This window comes from Limulus polyphemus, unplaced genomic scaffold (genome assembly GCF_000517525.1).
Source record: "Limulus polyphemus unplaced genomic scaffold, Limulus_polyphemus-2.1.2 Scaffold760, whole genome shotgun sequence".
NCBI lineage: Eukaryota > Metazoa > Arthropoda > Merostomata > Xiphosura > Limulidae > Limulus > Limulus polyphemus.
In genome coordinates, this window is record NW_013666370.1 from 39,356 (window position 1) to 49,253 (window position 9,898).

Consider the following 9,898-nt stretch of genomic DNA (forward strand, 5'->3'; position numbering starts at 1 on the left):
TAGTTAATGTATCAACAAGCGTCTACCTTCACACAAAACATACTACAGTTATAAATGCTTTGTACACAAATCATGACGTGTTTATTATTAATGACATTAATGTGATGATTTCGCTGATTTAAGCTACGTTTTTGTTTAATAGTGATTTAAACTATAACTATGGCCTTTTACTACCTTAGCACATCAAAATCCTTCAAAGAAATTAATACTATGTTACAAATGTTGTAATAATACGATATGCAGGTTTTAATGTCATGTAATTCCAAGAACTTCACTTGAAATATTTTAATATTATAAAATAGCGTGTTAATATACCGTGATGAAATGTATGAAGACGATTTAGATCCAAAGAATTATTTGTTCATTGTATTGTTACCTTTGTGTAAATACGAATACAACAGTATAAAATTATAAATTGTCTTGTTAAGTTATAATTGGTTTCAGAGATTAATATTTGTATTTCTAAGTAAGATAAAAGTATCTAATAGCATGGTGTCACTCAAGTATCATAAAACGGAATGATTAGAGAAAAAATATGTTTCATTAAACAATTAATTTCAAATAAACTATTGGTTGAGCTATCACAACGTTTCCATGATATTAAATTTTCTATCTAAGCTTCCAGTGAAACATAACACTACTTTCACTGATAATACAGTTTGCTTTTTATCATACCTTTTCAAAACGTTTTATCTGGTAGACATTTTACTTTCATTATAGTTAAATATGTGAGATTAGGTATACTCAGTTTGTGAATTTATTGTTTTAATAAATATATTTTAGTTATCCCGATACATCCCAGTGGAAAAGGTATTGCATGTAATCCTTAATGTTGCTAATGACGGTAGGGAACGTTTACAAATCCCTCGACTCTATAATGTTCCAATGAGATCTCGTTGGGCTACGATATTGACTACAATTAGTCTAGTTATCCATCAATGTTATTTGTCTTCAAACCATAGCTTAAGAATTGCTAACCGTGAATTTGTCGTCATTTGTTCCTAATCAGTCCGTTTTACGGTACATAATTTCTGGCGAACAAGAAATTATCTGGTATGGTATCAAATTAATCCAAGTTTTAAAAATGTCTTACTTTTCGAAGTAAACAAGTCTTCCAAGCATCCAGTAACCTGTAATGTTGATCCCCAAGATAAAGAGTCTGGTTCTCCTTAACGATACCCACAGTATCATGAGAGTAGAAGGATTGGTTTAGGATAATAATTTTCAGAGCTATAGGAAATTCAGCACCTTCTAATACTACTGTAGACACAATTGATACAAGACATTTTAAAATTGTGTACGTGGATAAATTTCGATAGTATTTTATCATGATCATTTTGTGATCATTAAATTCTAATTCATACTTTGAAAACTTTATTTAAGAAAATATAAATAGCAGAATGACAACGTTTTATACACACATTTTCTACAATAAAAGTTGTAAATGAATGGATTAAAGACAAACAAATATAATATACTGTACATATCTATTTCTGTTATGGCATAAAATTTGAATTGTATAATAAAATACATAACTGTTTATTTCAAAGACTAACATTCTCAATAAATTAACAATAAAGACATCATAACTATTATTTGGGTAGAATCAATACAATATAATTTGTTGTTATAAAATAAAACGCTATATACCAGAGAAATATGTTAACGATCAATGGTCTTACTCCATGATTTAACTCGTGGTTGGTGATAAAGTTTCTTATAGTGGCAGACATGATCTCCTTCGTTAGCCAATACTCTGATGACAGGCGTTTATGAAAAGCCGAATAAAGAAACGGTCCTCAATAAGGGGGCTTCTGTTAAATGTGCACTTATTGTTCTACCATTTTCAAAGTTAGAAATATACCTATTGTTTTAAAAATCATTTCCGGTGTTCAGGGGACTGCTTATAGGCAACTGATGAATATAATGTTATGAAATAGGTCTATACGTGTTTTGTCAACTTTGTGTTACCTTACGAAACAGTAAAGCTATGAAATGATGCTTTCCATACAACATTTTATTTTGCATAACTGAACAGAACAAGAACATATGTATTGTTTAACTGTTCCGTTATTAACGTTTTTTTATGCATCACATTAACTTGCTGATGTTTCACGAGCAACGATATCTAAGGAGGGGAAAACATCATCAGCAAAGGGTAACAGTTGGCGGAAGCGCATACTCCAGGATCGTAATGTCCATGCATTAAACCAAACTGTAAGGAAAAACAGGTGAGTAACCGCAGATTAATTGAGTGCAAATTTTAACCTGGGGCGAGAGCAGCCAGTTTAATCGAAAACGGTCCGCCACAGTCTAGTTGCAGTGCACAAGCCTCTTACCACACCTAGCAATGCGTGTCCAGTGATGCAAAGAGCACAGGCTATGGACTACCGAGCATTGGAGAAATGTGATACGATCAGATGAATCATCGTTCATAATGTTCTTGACAAATGGACGAGTGTGCGTGTGGTGCCAACCTAAAGAACTCTACAGCCATGAGTACTTAGTTTCAACATTGAAGGGTTCTGGTGGTTCTGTAATGGTGTGAGGCGCATCAACTTTACTATTATTTCATTTTTAAAAAGTTTCATAGTACAATTTCGAACTGATTTCTTGCTTGTTTTGGTAAGGCTCGGCATAGCCAGGTGGTTAGGACGCTCGACTCGCAATCTGAGGGTCGCGGGTTCGAATCCCAGTCCCACAAAACATGCTCGCCCTTTCAGCTGTGGGGGTGTTATATGTGATGGTCAATTCCACTATTCGTTGGTAAAAGAGTAGCCCAAGAGTTAGCGGTGGGTGGTGATGACTAGCTGTCTTCCCTCTAATCTTTCACTGCTAAATTAGGGACGGCTATCGGAGATAGCCCTCGTGTAGCTTTGCGCGAAATTCATAACAAACCAAACCACACCACAACAAGTACATATAGTTCTATGATAATGCCTCTACTTTTTATAAGTGAATATTTACATTAAACATGTTTGCATCTATGAAGGATATGGTCGTATACATGGTTGAGCAATGAGAACAGGCTTTAATATCTCTGTAAAATGGTCAAACACATTTTAGTTGAAACAGAATTCCTGAAAACGTTGGCTTATCATAAATACTTCATTGCGTGAATGTTTTGGATATGTGTGAGCTGGTGGATTCACATCAGTGATTGTTACATGCTGTCTTCTCCAGTTTCAACTTATTTTAAATTGTCTTCAAACCTCGTTATATACACTACTCCTTCTTTGGGAAAAGCATCACGTTATACCTAAGTAGTGTTCAGGAATCAACTTGGAAGACATTAGAGCAGTATTCAGGAATCAACTTGACAGACATTAGAGTAGTGTTCAAGAATTGACTTGACAGACATTAGAGTAGTGTTCAAGAATTGACTTGACAGACATTAGAGTAGTATTCAGAAATTGACTTGGAAGACATTAGAGTAATGTTCAGGAATTGACTTGACAGACATTAGAGTAGTGTTCAGGAATTGACTTGACAGACATTAGAGTAGTATTCAGGAATCGATTTCGCAGATATTAGAGAAGTGTTCAGGAATCGATTTCGCAGATATTAGAGAAGTGTTCAGGAATCGACTTGACAGACGTTAGAATAGTTTTCAGAAATTGACTTGACAGACATTAGAGTAGTATTCAGGAATCGACTTGGCAGACATTACAGAAGTGTTCAGGAATCAACTTGGCAGACATTACAGAAGTGTTCAGGAATCAACTTGGCAGACATTACAGAAGTGTTCAGGAATCAACTTGGCAGACATTACAGAAGTGTTCAGGAATCAACTTGGCAGACATTACAGAAGTGTTCAGGAATCAACTTGGCAGACATTAGACTAGTGTTCAGAAATCGACTTGGCAAACATCAGAGTAATGTTCAGGAATGGACTTAGCATACATTAGAGTAGTGTTTAGGAATCGACTTGTAACAAAGCGCCAGTTACCTTATAATAGTGTCCCAAGAATAAGTCTCATGTAGCTTGGTGACACTTAGTATAATGTATGTACACTATACGATTCATAAATTTTAACATTCTGGGAACTCGTAATTAGCGTTTCGGTGGTAATATTCAATATGCATCTGATAAACTGTATGACCCGACACATAATTTCTTAGTTGAGACGAGTTCTGATAGGTACTCAGTGTGGAAGAATACGCTAGTCTCTGACAGTTCATCCATAACATACATCATCATTCTTTCTTCTTTACCTTTTGTTATTTCAACAATCATCTCTTCATTCACTTTCTGTAACTTTACGTAAATTTATTCATCGATCAAGATAGGGAGAATGAAGGACGCTTCTTAGCCTGAATTGTTCAAGAAATTCCATCTAAGTCTCTTCATACCCTACTACACTAATATTTTGAAAATGACTCATTACGGCGAAATATCCTTCATATATCGCACACTTATTTAGTCCTTACACAGACTAAATCCTTAGGCCATACCACGAAAACACTCTAGCCACATTGCTCTTTCTAGATAAAGAAAGTTTACTCAAATAACTGCTAGAGATCCGAAAATAATCGGGATTTGAAATGGTTCAATTGGCAAAAATTAACTGATAATCGTAGTTCAAAAACTAAACACGGATCTTTCCTACACAGTTAACACTACTTATCAAGGCAAAGCTGTAGCCTAAATTTTATCATATAATATTAAAATGGGGTAATAATGAACGTATCTAAAGTATGCCATATAACTGATATAGCTGAATGAATTGAAAAGAATGAACTGTTAAAATATAAATACTTATCTATCTGTTACTTTTTTTTTGTCATCTCATTCCAACCCAAAGGGCTGGTGGGTCATTCGAGGGTTACACGTTCTTCTCTCCTAAGAGATTTACCGAAACTGATGATTGATAGTGCATAGTGACGTGTATCTTATCTTATAATAATACAATTTGGGGAAACGGATGTCTACTCGTTGGAGTTGGACTTAACCGATCCAATCTTTTCTCACGGCCAGCTCTACGTAGCTCTATTATAACAATTATTCTTCAGTAGTGTCCATAAAATTAATATGTATTTGGTATGAAATTTCTCATGACGATATTAAAAGCTTGATCTATCTCAGCGTTAGAATTAATATTTTAACGTTTATAGGAATTTATCATAAAAAAATTACAAAATTTCTAAATTGATCTAACACATTTACATTCTGTACATTGATACTCTATGTAGGTATTTGCATTTGTTAACTCGACGATACGTTGCTAATATATAAGTGTACACTACACTAACATTAGTTCATAGCTGTAGAAGCTAGTACAACAAAATGAACTTTGAGGCTTACTCCACAATGTATTTAGTGGGCATACACTTTGAAACAGATTTATGAACTATTCGTCGGGTGAGAGAACATTTGAATATGAAAGTTTCGATAAGCACGACAACATTACATGACGTGCAACTATTAAAGATGAAACACAATAATGTAGAACTTTACATGACGTGCAACAATTAAAAATGAAACACAACAATGTAGAACATTACATGACGTGCAACAACTTCTGCCACACCATGAAAAATATTCAGCAGATGCCTCCATGTATCAATTAAATAATAATATCTATACTCATGATTGATTTGATAGAAAACTACATATAAAATACAAGTAAATATAATCAATTCATGACGCAATACAAATAAGTGATTAAAACCCTGTGCTAAAACAACGGTATCCGTTTTGTAGCTATTCATAAAACATTTTAAAATTGTCTTTATTTTATATTTACACAAATAATATATGTCAAATGTTAGTATAAGTATATGGTTAGTATCATAACTATACTATGATATTAAAATAATAGTTTTTCAAAATTTTATTTTATTCCACAATTCGTTGATGTGTACTCTATCGTAGTTATGATTGAATATGATTGAAGCCAGTGACACAGCGGTATGTCTGCGGACTTACAACGCTAGAATCCGGGTTTCGATACCCGTGGTGGGCAGAGCACAGATAGCCTATTGTGTAGCTTTGTGCCTAATTACAAACAAACAAATAAATAAAACCTCTGCAGTTCAGTTAGTTATCCATACGCGAGAAAAAAAAAGAATTACTAAGCTCAATTAATAGTCAAAAAATAGTTTCGGATGTGCAGTATAAAGCTAATAATTAGTTGTTTTTCATTTCAACTGATAAATAACCAAACAATTGGGCATGTATATACCGCCAGGCTAAGAAAATATGAAACTCTAGGTTACTGTGAAACGAGTACTCTCACAATTCCTCTTTAATCACCTTCCCTATCACTTCTGTGAGAAAACCACAACAGAATTACAGATCATATGTATATTACGTGTATGTATAAAACTTGTCTCATTCTTTGTGTGTTTCAAGTTAAGCAATACAATGGTCTATTTGTGCTTTGCCCAACAAGCGTTTCGAAGCAAGTCCGCAGATATACTACTGTGCCACTGAGGGACTAAAATTTGTCTATATAAAAGTTTAATCTAATGCTTAGATGCGGTTTTCAATAACCACATAAAGAAGCAGATTTTAAAAAAATCCTTTCAAATAAGCCCACAACCTGAGAGTGTCTTAAAGAAAGCATTTCTCTCGTATGATGTCCAAGGCCATGCCATACTTAGCCTAACGGTCAACTGTTGGTTCGTTATTAAACACAAATTGTACAATGGGTTATCTGGACTCTGTCTACCGTGTGTATTGAAATCCGAAATTTAACATGATAAGCCTCAAGCTTACCGCTGAGCTACCGGAAGGAAGATGTTAATGAACAATACGACCCTGTATTTTTACGTAGTATTTTAACATGAAATGAAAATGTAGAACTAATGAACATACTAGAATACTACACAGAATAATTTAAAACACCCGTATGGAGCTCCTTAAAAATGACGAAGTGTACGAACGTATAACAGGATTCTATGAAAAAAAGTTTGATTGTGGCATAAAAGTATACGTCAAGGGAACTATCCACTTTGTTTCTCTGAATAGATAGAAACAAAATAACGAAAACTCGAACTGTTAAAATAAAAGAAAAACGTAAATTAAAAATCACATCTCTTTTGATTCGTTCTTTCTAGTCCTTGTTGAGTTTATCTTTATAATGGTAAAATATTTATAGAATAATTTAATGACGGTGTTTTTACGTTCCCCATAGCAAAACTATTAACGACTCAGTTAAAACGTTGTTATATCAGCCATTTACGAAACAATAAGTGTATTTTTCAAACAAATGGTGATTGAGAATATTTTTTAATTTTTTCAGCAGAAATCAAAATTCAAGATATAACTATTGATGATGAGCTGACATATGAAGAGGGGTTACTAGTAGCAACAAGATAACTCGATACAAGGCGAGTATCAAACACGTTTAATGTAGAACTCACGTGCGAGAAGGGTTTAAAGAATGTTGTATTCATACTTAAAATTTTGAGCACTTTCAGCTATATTTTATATCGGCACAGGGTTTTAGGTAGTTGACGGCCTGGGAAGGTCAGGTACGTTTTCGATGTCTTCCTCCTTGAGTTATATGTTATTTATGTTACTATTGTTTTCAAATATTCGCCCAAAGCTACTCAAAACCTATGTGTACTAGCTTTTATTAACTTTAGAATTGATATACTAGAGGGTTTATCTGTTTCAGAACAAAACCACGCTAGACTATCTGATATGTCCATCGCAAGAAATCTAACCCCGAATTTTAGCTTGTAAGTCCGTAAACTTACCGCTGCCCCACTATAGGACTATACTAGAGGGAAAGCAGATAATAAACATAATCCACCGCCAAAACTTGATCTATTCCTGTCAGACTGAAATATCTAATTGAACCATTACCCTTATAAAGACGCCAACGGCTATAAACCTCGAAGAATAATGTATTATTTTAAACTATTTTACGGTCACGAGATGCGAATATTAGACACGCAGGTCTGTAGTTGTTCGGATATTTGATGAGACTCTAAAGAACTAAAAAATGAACATTATTGTTATTGATATTTCTTGCTCCAAAAAAAATATAGATTGCAAACATATTCTGCAAATGGATGTAAATTAAATAAACGTTTTCAGGTTTTTCCATTGCATGAAAAACTTGCAAACGTCTGATGTGCAAGAAAAATAACTCGATTGAATTGATTTCGTAAGTTTTGAATGGAACTGTGGATAATGTTCTAATCTTCAACAGTACTCAAACATATATCAATTATCGGGTAAATTACCACTTTTTGTCATCATGGTATTATAGGAATTTCTAACTTGTAAACATTGTTAGTACTATCATCAAATATAAACCAAAGTATGATCCTTATGAGGTTCGTTCTATTGGAAATTACTGTGGTCGATGTTTTGGTATTTTAATTTCTTTATCAAGCCATGCAATGCCCATAAAATTCCAGTTCAACGTGCTTTTAAATGTATTTACTAATAAGTAAAGATGCGTTACTTACCACCACTAAGGACTGCTAAACAGACAATCGTCCGAGTAATAGCGATACAAAAATCTTCCATTTTGAGACGATCAACCCAGCTTCTGTTTATTGCAGTTACGTACACTGACTTATATTTCCACCGCACTAGTACATAAAAAATGTGCTAGGAGGAGGCTGGTACAGTTGTTCCCTCTTCCATTGCTCAATATTCAAATAAGTTGGCGCTTGATACTTTTCACATTTGTCCAGTAAATTGGTGAAGTTATAACCATCAGGTGGGCCGCTCCAAGTCATCAAGTTAAAGCGTTTTTCTGTAATTTCTTGTTTTTGATTCTTAAGTATGAATTATTTCTGTGATGCAAGTTCATTAGCTACAGGGGACACATCAAGATTAGTATTAAAAGATAATTATAAAATATTTTATGAATAGTTATAAAACAAATAGACGGAAAATAAAAGCTACAAACCGATGTGAAACTAGCCAGCAACTAATGAAAATCAATTAAGGGTTAGGAGTTGTTTGCTTGAACCCACAACGTCTCAACTCTACTGCTTTTCACTGTCTACAGCCAGTTATGGAAAGGCAGTTACCCTTAGTATTTAGATACAACCTTAAAGTAGAATTAAACCATCCCAACTTTTTACTATGTAAAACTCCCAACCACACCCTTTTATTTAATAATTACAAAATGATGTTAAACAGAACTAAGACCCTTACCTTAATAGCTCTTAATTCCCCATCCTCCTCACTTTCTCTTGAAATTTTGTCCAAGTATAAACAAGGTGAGTTGCGACAAGCCAAGCTACCTGAAGTTGGTCTTTCTGCCCAGGTATACTGAATAAAATGATTAAACACTGCTAGTAAACTTTATATATCCTTTTGACTTTAAATTTTATTTGCCGGCTAGATCTTGCTTGATAGATGGAATGTCCCCAATGAATTTAGGTGATATGGCCACAGACGTTATCTGTTATGAGTTTTAATGATGACAACAAGAGCTGATAATGAAAAATATAATTCTGATTTTTGAGTCTCTTTGTAATGTTTTTGATTTATGTTAAATTCATCATTACTATTTTATAGTGCTATTTAAAATAAAAACACCTATTTAAAATTAATGTATTTGATAGCTTTAGAGTTATCTGTTTATTTAGATAGATATAACAGGGCAAATCAACTCGAACGTAATTTTTGGTTCTTAGCTCCTAATATCTGTATATAAGTTGTGCCTATATAAAGGTACCTAAGTGCTTTCATAACTTTATAAATGTTCATCTACTTATTTTCTCTGCGCCCCCCAGTGGAAAAGCGGTATGTCTGCGGACTTACAACGCTAGAAACCGGGTTTCGATACCCGTGGTGGGCAGAGCACAGATAGCCCATTGTGTAGCTTTGTGCTTAATTACATGTGTGAAAAAAAGTATAAAAGAAAATGGTATACATACTATTAATATACTTATAGTTTTGAGCAATCTAAGTTATACTATA